Source organism: Helianthus annuus, chromosome 12, assembly GCF_002127325.2.
Source record: "Helianthus annuus cultivar XRQ/B chromosome 12, HanXRQr2.0-SUNRISE, whole genome shotgun sequence".
NCBI classification, from domain to species: Eukaryota; Viridiplantae; Streptophyta; class Magnoliopsida; order Asterales; family Asteraceae; genus Helianthus; species Helianthus annuus.
In genome coordinates, this window is record NC_035444.2 from 101,050,631 (window position 1) to 101,060,434 (window position 9,804).

Genomic DNA, 9,804 nt, shown 5'->3' on the forward strand with positions numbered 1-9,804 from the left:
ATGAATCGGCATCTTTCTTGAAGTTGTTTAAATGATGATTTGTTATGTGCAGGATCTTCCAAAACTTGTATCCAGATGGATCATGGATAGTGGAGCGTCAAGACATATGACAGGGAAGACCGCGTTACTGTATGATGTGAGAGACATTAACGGTGGTTACGTGGGTTTTGCGGGTAATCAAGGAGGAAAGATCATAGGTGAAGGAATGTTATCGAACGGCATCGTAACGTTTGAGAGAGTTAACTACATCGCTGAGCTGGAGAACAACCTGCTGAGTATCTCCCAGATCTGTGACAGGATGTATACTACTCATTTCACTGACAAAGAATGTTTGATCTTGAAACCGGGATTTGTAATACCTGAGGAATGGATCATCATGAGGGCACAAAGAGTCAATGATCTGTACGTGTTGGACATGAGCATCGCTACTACAACCACGGGTCAGGCTCATTGTTTTGTGTCAAGAGCAACGGAAAAAGAGTCAAGATTATGGCACCGAAAGATGGGGCATATTCACCGAAGGAAGATGAATCACTTGGTGCATAACGATTTGGTCATAGGAGTGCATGTCAAAGGTTTTCATCTGGAAGGGGAGTGCATAAGTTGTGTCAAAGGCAAACAGAAGAAAAAGTCACACCCTACAAAGCAAGTCAATTCAGTTTCAAGACCTTTGGAAAGACTTCACATGGATTTGTTTGGTCCGGTGAATGTCAAGAGTATAACAGGAGATTACTAATGTTTGGTCGTAACTGATGATTATTCCAGATTTTCGTGGGTTTCATTTTTGAAATCGAAAGACGAATCGTTTGACAGCTTGATGGCATTGTTTAAGAGAATTGAGAATTTGTACCAGAGGCCGATTTGTAGAATTCGAAGTAATAATGGTACTGAGTTCAAAAACAGTAAGATGGAAGAATTTTGTGATGAAAGAGGTATACTGCATGAGTTTAGTGCTCCGTACACTCCGCAGCAGAATGGAGTTGCAGAACACAAAAACCGGATGCTAATCGAGACAGCCAGAACGATGCTTGCAGACTCTAAGTTGCCAATTAATTTCTGGGCTGAAGCTGTTTCTGCTGCATGCTATACTCTCAACAGAGTTCTTACCGTCAAGAAGTTCAACAAGACGTGTTTTGAGTTAATCAATAACCGCAAGCCGAACTTGAAGTTGTCACACCCCGACCACGTAAAACAACAAAACGTGGCGGAAACGTCGGGGAGTGTTGTAACAGAATCATTGTTTCACAACCATGGATTAAACAAATTTCGTTTTTATTGAATTAAATGAGTTACAATGTCTTAACAATAAAGAAACATAACAAAAATTAACTAGTCTTGCATCTTTTAATGTCACTGAGGCCTCGTCCAATCCTATGTGAGCATGCATCAATATCATCATCAAATATCATCAACTATCGTACCTGAAACACATGTGAAAATACATCAGCATAAAAATGCCGGCGAGTACATAGGTTTTGTGAAAATAGGATTCATGACTTAGGTTTACGAAAATGTTTAATGAAAACTTGTCATGAATCCAGTTTAAGTGTTTGCTTTTATAAAATGTTTGAAAATCGATGATAGATATGTATAGTTAAAAAGAATGATGTAAGGTTAAATGAATAACCAAGTAAAAATGAGTTTGTATAAAACAAACTTTTTTGTAAAACAATGTCTTGTGAAAAATATGTTATTTGTTAAAAATGTATAAATCCAAATGAATGATTTAAATAACGCTACGCCATGTAATATAATACAAGCACTTATATATAGGAAGTACCAGCGGCGTATCCACCATGCTTGTATCACATTACATACGTCTCGTTACTCAAATCACTTACCCACATAAACTACCAATGTAAATTGCCCATGTCTAAACCATTGTCAAATGATAATCAAGTAATGTGTAAACATAATGTCATGTATGGCAAGTGAAATATGTAACAACCAAACCATAGGTAAGAATGCACAAACAATGTACTAAGTATGCGACGGATGGACATACATAGCATGATACCAAGCATAAAATGTCTTGTAAAACGATGTACTAAGTATGCACACAATGGGCATACATAGCATGTGATGTAAAATGTACTAAGTATGATGAACATACATAGCATGAAATATCATGTAAAATGATGTACTAAGTATGCTAAGTAAACATACATAGCAAAAACACAATGAAATCATGTACTAATAGCATACTAATGAACATAGCAAGTATATGATATAAAAGCATGAAGTCATGAAAGTAACAAGTAGGCACATGTGTTTCACCCCAAAATGTTTGGAAAACAGTAAAGAGGGGTCTATGTACTCACTTGAGATTGCTTAGAAGTCCTAGGATAACCACCAAGCAAAGCTAGAAGATCACGGAATCAAACGGCACCTATATAGGTAACTGCATAAATAACCGGACCTAAATCAGGAGATTGGATAGTATGAGGTTTCGTAAACCAAATGAGTATGGGAACTCACATGATATGGTTTAACAAAGCCTACATACTAAAATGAAACCTAACCTAAGTGCTTTTGACCCATTACGACCCGTTTAGGAAGCTTATGCTACTTTAACGCGCCGTTTGCGTAAAATGCGTTCGGACCGCCTAACTAGTCCTATGACAAGTAAAATATGCCTTAACATGTCTAATATAGTTTCCTAATCAGTTTAGATGTCAAAATTTAGGTCACATATGCTTAAAATGAATTTATGCGTAAAAAGGGTATTTTGGTAATTTACTTAAGGCATATAAACTACCTATCATACAACTACTTAAACGACGGACCATAAGGTATAACCTCGGAAGGTTATTCCCTATACAACTATGTTCATCTAATGTGTTTGGTCGGACCCTAATGGTCGACCAAATGGGTCGGGTTCGAAAGTATAAGCGATTGATTAGATCGCTTACCTTTACGACCCTAAACAAGCACAATTCTAAAAGCGACGAGCTAAACATGCTAGAACGTGTTTAGTAAAGTTAGAAAACAGGTTTGGTATTAAAACAAATGGTTTTATTACCCTAGAGTAGTTTGGTTACAAAATACGCGAGTAAACGCATTTTGGCCGAAACTACGACTCGTCACTGAGCCTAGAGAACGTGGAAATCAGTAGGTATAGTCACTAGGGACGATAACCATCGTGATTACGCTCACGTTATGAAGTTCAAACGAACTTTGCATTGACCATAAACTGGTCAATGCAGAAGTCAAACGTCGTTTGACTTTAACGCTAAAACGAATGAAAAACGCGAAAGAATACTTACAGAAGGTCCCCGCAAGCTCTTGATCCGATTTACTCTATGAAGCATAAACTTCAACTTAGAGAGCCAAAATCAGATCAAGTGTGAGTTGGAGGAATGAATGAGGGTGGGTATTTATAGGAATTCAAGAGCCGTTAAGATCGTTTCTCGAAGATTGAGCTTCGATCTAAGCCGTACAAGTAGGCACATGGTATTTGGATACCATGGGCACTTAAAAACCATCAAAAATAGCCCATAGATTGATGAAAAACCATTAGCAAAGGTGTGGAACAGCTGGAACAAGCTGGAAACCAATTCTGCTGATCTGGGACATGCTTACGAACCGTAAGCAAAGGTCCATACGGACCGTAAGGACCTTGCAGGTCAGCAACTTTCAAAATTGGCAGTTTTGGTCCCTACAGCCCCAAAACTTGGTATTTGATGCATTTTTGACACGTTTAAGCCCCGTTAACCCCATTTCAAAGCTCTAAAATGAAGTTAAAGTATAGGGAACTTAAATGTGCTCAAAAATATCTTGGATGTCGGTTCGTTTGGTCTTACGGTTGCGTTGTTCGGTTAACTACGACGGAATGCGCATAAACGCGAAAAACGATCCAAATTGCGCGACGTGTCACACCCCCAAATTCCACCTGCGGAGTAACATCCGCTTGAGGGCGTGACTGACCAGGATCCAGCCACCAATTATACTAAGCATTGGTTAATAGTAAAGTAATTGCTATCTAAAGTAGTTAGCAACATCGTAGTTTAAGTTCGATAGTAAGTTTAAACAAAACAGCGGAAGCATAAACCAAATAGTTTTAAAAGATAGTTCATGGTTCAAGATAAGTAAAACCCAACACACGGGTTTTGACGAACACTACACATCCCCAAGCAGCAGCTCCTCAGTCACTGGTTACCTGCAAAGCATGCAGTAAGGTGTCAACAATAATGCTGAGTGAGTTCACTAGTTGTCCAGTTTTAATTACCAAAAACTTGTTTCACCAGTTAATTTACTCGTTTATACATGCCATGGGGAGCTACCCCAAAAGTTAGCGACTAAACTGTTTTTCTAATACCGAACACTAGGTAACCGTTTGCGTTTCCGCGGGATGCCCCGATGTCAATGTTCTATCATCATTGACGGATGCCTGAGTACATTAGTTCACGACCGATCCCAAACCATGGCACGGTGTGAGGTTGGTAAAATCTAAATAGCGCTATCAACTAATAACCCGTTCGCCTGGCCCCGGCGACTAATCGGTATTATGTAGTAGGGACTTGAGTGATAGAGTTTCGTTCAGTGTCGTTAGTTGCAATCCGTATAAACAGTAATTAACTAAAGGTTCCCAATAACAAGGGAAGAAAAAGTAAGTTGTATCCCTCATAGGGGATAGTGTTGTTTGTAGTTTCGTTTCCCAAACCACCGGGAACGCATGCTTTAGGTTGTGAACTCACCTTGGGTTGCTCGGTAGATTAAATACCCGGTCAATCAAGTTGGTCACCACGTCCTATCATGGTTACCAAATATAGGTCAAGCAGGGGTACAAGTAATCACGTATAGCAAACACGTATAGGAGCACTAAGTATGCATACAATCAAATAGTTGGGTTATTGGGCATGTCCTAACATTTTCACAAACAGTAACAGATACACATGTAGTTCAGTCAACAGATAGCCCAACAAGTCATGGCCCTATAACACTTAGGCAGCCCAGTCGAGACAAGGGTGGTTTCGACTCGAAAATGCACGGTTTCGAGTCGCAACCAAGGAATTCCGACTCGCAACCTCGGTCTCGGTTCATCACGCTTTAGTTTCGAGTCGCAACCAGGGATTCCGACTCGCAACCTTGGTTTCGGTTCATCATGCTTCGTCCCGAGTGTGCTGTTTGCGAGTCGCAACCGGGAGATCTCGAAGGATCACGTTCTGGTCTCGAGTCGCAACCAAGGGTTCCGACTCGCAACCACTGTTACGTACACCTGAATCCTTCTAGAACCTGGCAATGTACTAACCAATAGGATTTCGATTTCATGATAATGTTGTACTATCCAGTAATATTACACAAACATGTCTCTTTGTCTATTCCATGTCTAAAATAGATCAAAATCACATAATTTTGAATATTCATACAACCTTCAAACTGTTCATCAATCATCATAAATTGTTCATCATGCTTAGACTCTCCTAACCAATCCCGAAACATGCATTCTAGTAGTTATACATTATTATTAAACCAAAAGCATCCGAAACCTGTTAAATCACCCAACTAAATATCATACTTGATTCTATTTCTAGCATAATTGAAACAAGAACACACAAACACATAATTATACACAATCTTGGCTAAACATTTCTATCTAACTAAAACATGTTCAACATCTATTATTAAGCTATGCAATCAAACAAACAACAACATGTGCACCATAAGTCAAACAAATATCTTTATCATAAGCTATCAACCATTCCTCGTGTATTAGGCACTAAAGATCCAAAAGGACACTAACCGGCTTAACACGGGTGTGAAGGGCGATCTTCCGAGTGTGATTTCAAGCTTGAACTGAGAGCTTTGGTGATATTCCGGCTGGTTCCGAGTAGGAGGAGAAGGATGAGGGTGGTTGTTTGGGGTTTAGGGTTTTAGTGAGAGGGAGGGAGTGTGTGTGAGTGAGAGAATGTTGGAGTGTCAAAATGAGGGAAGTGTGGCTTATGTGGGGATTTTATAACCCATTCAAGGGCCATGCACCCTTATGGGTTTCCGAGTGGGCTTCGTGTGAAGCTAAAGGAAGCGGCCCAACGGCCCATCGGTTCACTATTCACTCGAGACCGGGTGGTCTCGAGTCGGGTTCGCGGTCTCGGCTCACTTCTACTCTAACATATATATATATATATATCATACATACATACAACACATTATCGGCACATAACACAAGGAAATCACAACTTTCATTTTATAACACATATACACGCAAAGTTACATCAAAAAGGTTTCCCGGGAAAATACGAAGTGTCACATTATCCCCAAGTTTTAAGAACTTTCGTCCCGAAAGTTAAGGAAGTCACTGTCAAGCTAGTGTAAGTGAGAACGTTTCAACGGGGTGTCACATCATCCCCCCGTTAGTTTGGAATTTCGTCCCGAAATTCAGTTGTAGCTCCAGTGCTGGTGTTTTCGTTTGGGAACAACTGGGGATACTTGTGCTTCATCTGGTCTTCCCGCTCCCAGGTAAACTCTGGGCCACGTCACGAGTTCCAACAGACTCGTACAAGAGGTATCTGGCTACGTTTGAGGATTTTGATCTCTCGATCCGTGATCTCAATCGGTTCCTCAGTAAAGTGTAGCTGTTCATCAATAGTTAGTTCCTTGAAGGGAATTACGAGCGTTTCATCTGATAGACACTTCTTCAGATTAGATACGTGAAAAACGTTGTGTACCGCACTCAGTTCTTCAGGCAGGTTCAATCTATAAGCAACCTTACCGATTTTCTCGGTAATTTCGAATGGTCCGATATATCGCGGATTAAGCTTGCCCCGTTTACCAAAGCGAACCACACCCTTCCAGGGTGAGACTTTAAGTAGAACCCGGTCACCGACCTGGAATTCTAGTGGTTTCCTACGCTTATCAGCGTAACTCTTCTGACGGTCACGAGCTGCCGCCATGCGTTGTCTGATCTGGGCAATCTTTTCCGTTGTATCTACCACCATCTCTGGGCCCGTGATTTGACTATCACCGATTTCTGCCCAGCAAAGAGGTGACCGGCATTTACGACCGTACAATGCCTCAAAAGGTGCTGCTTGAATACTAGTGTGGTAGCTGTTGTTGTAGGAGAACTCTACTAGCGGTAGATGCTTCTCCCAATTCTTGCCAAAATCGATCACACATGCTCTAAGCATGTCTTCTAGGGTTTGGATGGTGCGTTCGGACTGTCCATCCGTTTGCGGGTGATAAGTGGTGCTCATGTCCAAACGTGAGCCAAAGGATTTGTGCATAGCTTGCCACAATTCCGAAGTAAAACGAGCGTCTCGGTCGGAAAGAATGGAGGTTGGCACCCCGTGCCTCGAAACTACTTCCTTTAAGTAAATCTCCGCCAAGGTAGAAAACTTGTCTGTTTCCTTAATAGCCAGAAAGTGCGCGGACTTGGTCAATCGATCTACTATTACCCAAATGGTGTCATTTCCACATTGAGACCTAGGTAGCCCTGTAACAAAATCCATGGAAATTTGCTCCCATTTCCATTTCGGGATTTCTGGTTGTTGGAGTAGGCCTGCTGGCTTCTGGTATTCTGTCTTGACTCTCGCGCAAGTCAAACATTTGCTGACGTATGTTGCTATGTGGGCCTTCATGCCAGGCCACCAATATGTAGTCTTCAAGTCGTGGTACATCTTGTCCGAACCAGGATGTACTGAGTAGCGGGACTTGTGGGCTTCGTCCATCACGAGTTCACGTAAGTCTCCATAGAGAGGGACCCAAATGCGCCCTGTTACATAGTAAGCGCCATCTTCCTTCTGTTCTAATCGCTGTCTCGATCCTCGCAGAGACTCAGCCCTGATGTTTTCCGGCTTCAATGCTTCGACTTGAGCATGTCGGATCTGGGTAGGGAGGTTAGATTGGATGGTAAGTTGCAATGCTCGCACGCGCTTTGGTATAGTGTCCTTTCGGCTGAGGGCGTCTGCCACGACATTGACCTTGCCCGGATGGTACTTGATGGCGCATTCGTAGTCATTCAAGAGTTCGACCCATCGGCGTTGTCGCATGTTCAACTCCTTTTGCCTAAAGATATGCTCGAGACTCCTGTGATCGGTGTAAATAGTGCACTTGGTACCGTACAGGTAATGTCTCCATATCTTAAGAGCAAAGATCACTGCTCCCAGTTCCAAATCATGTGTAGTGTAGTTTCTTTCATGCGTCTTGAGTTGCCGAGAGGCGTAGGCAATAACTTTCTCGCGTTGCATCAACACGCAACCGAGCCCATGGATAGACGCATCGCAGTAAACTACAAAGTCCTCAGTGCCTTCAGGCAACGAGAGAATAGGAGCGCTACAGAGGTTATCCTTTAGCCTTTGAAAGGCCGACTCCTGAGCTTCATTCCACTTGTAAATAATGCCTTTCTGAGTAAGAGTCGTGAGGGGTTGTGCAATCTTTGAGAATCCCTTGATGAATCTGCGGTAGTATCCTGCCAATCCCAAGAATTGGCGAACTTCGGTTGGAGTCTTAGGTGTAGGCCAATTCTTTATCGAGTCGATCTTAGCGGGGTCGACGTGAATGCCGTCCTTGTTGACCACGTGCCGAAGGAAATGGACTTCTCGGAGCCAGAAGTCACACTTCGAGAATTTGGCGTACAATTGCTCATTGCGTAAGAGTTCGAGGATAAGGCGTAGGTGTCGTTCATGCTCTTCTTGACTTTTCGAGTAGATCAGAATGTCGTCGATAAACACAATCACGAATTTGTCGAGATAAGGCTTGCACACTCGGTACATGAGATCCATGAAAACCGCAGGTGCGTTAGTCATTCCAAAAGGCATAACGAGGAACTCGTAATGACCATAACGAGTCCTGAACGCAGTCTTAGAGATGTCTTCATTACGAACTCTCAGCTGATGATAGCCTGATCGCAGGTCAATCTTAGAATAGTAGCTCGATCCTTGCAACTGATCGAATAGGTCGTCGATGCGCGGGAGAGGGTAACGATTCTTGATGGTGACCTTGTTCAACTCACGATAGTCGATGCACATTCGGAATGTGCCATCCTTCTTCTTGACAAAGAGTACTGGGGCTCCCCAGGGTGATGAACTAGGACGGATAAATCCTTTATCCAATAGTTCCTGTAGTTGCGTAGAGAGTTCCTTCAGTTCTGCAGGGGCTAGACGGTACGGTGCACGAGCTATGGGTGCTGCTCTGGGAGCTAGCTCGATTTGGAATTCGACCTGACGGTGGGGAGGGAGTCCAGGTAATTCCTCAGGAAATACCTCGGGATAGTCACGTACTACAGGGAAATCTTCAATCCTCTTTTCCTTTTCGTGGGTGTCGGTGACGAGTGCTAGGATAGCGGTGTGCCCTTTTTGTAAACACTTCTGGGCTTTTAAAAGCGAGATAATGCCTGTGACTTCTCCACCTTTGTTGCCTTGAATGATGAGGGGTTGGCCCGAACGGTGAGGGATACGAACCGCTTTCTCTTGACAGAGGATCTCAGCGCGATGCTTGGATAACCAATCCATACCGATGACGACGTCGAAGCTTCCAAGTTTGACAGGGAAAAGATCGATACTAAACGTGTGACCAGACAATTCTAGTGTGCAGTCGTGGATCACGTGCGTGGCCTCGATGTTCTTACCATTGGCTATCTCGACGATATGCTTAGAACTTAATAATGCAGGCGGGTGTTTAAGTTTCTTACTAATGCGAAGGGATACATAACTGGCATCGGCACCGGAATCAAATAACACAGAAACATAATGATCATCAAGTAGGAACTTACCCGCCACGACGTTGGGGTCGTTCCTTGCTTCTCCAGCTCCAATCACAAAAGCTCTTCCCCTTGCACCATTTCCAGCATTGTTGTTTTGCTCATTGTTC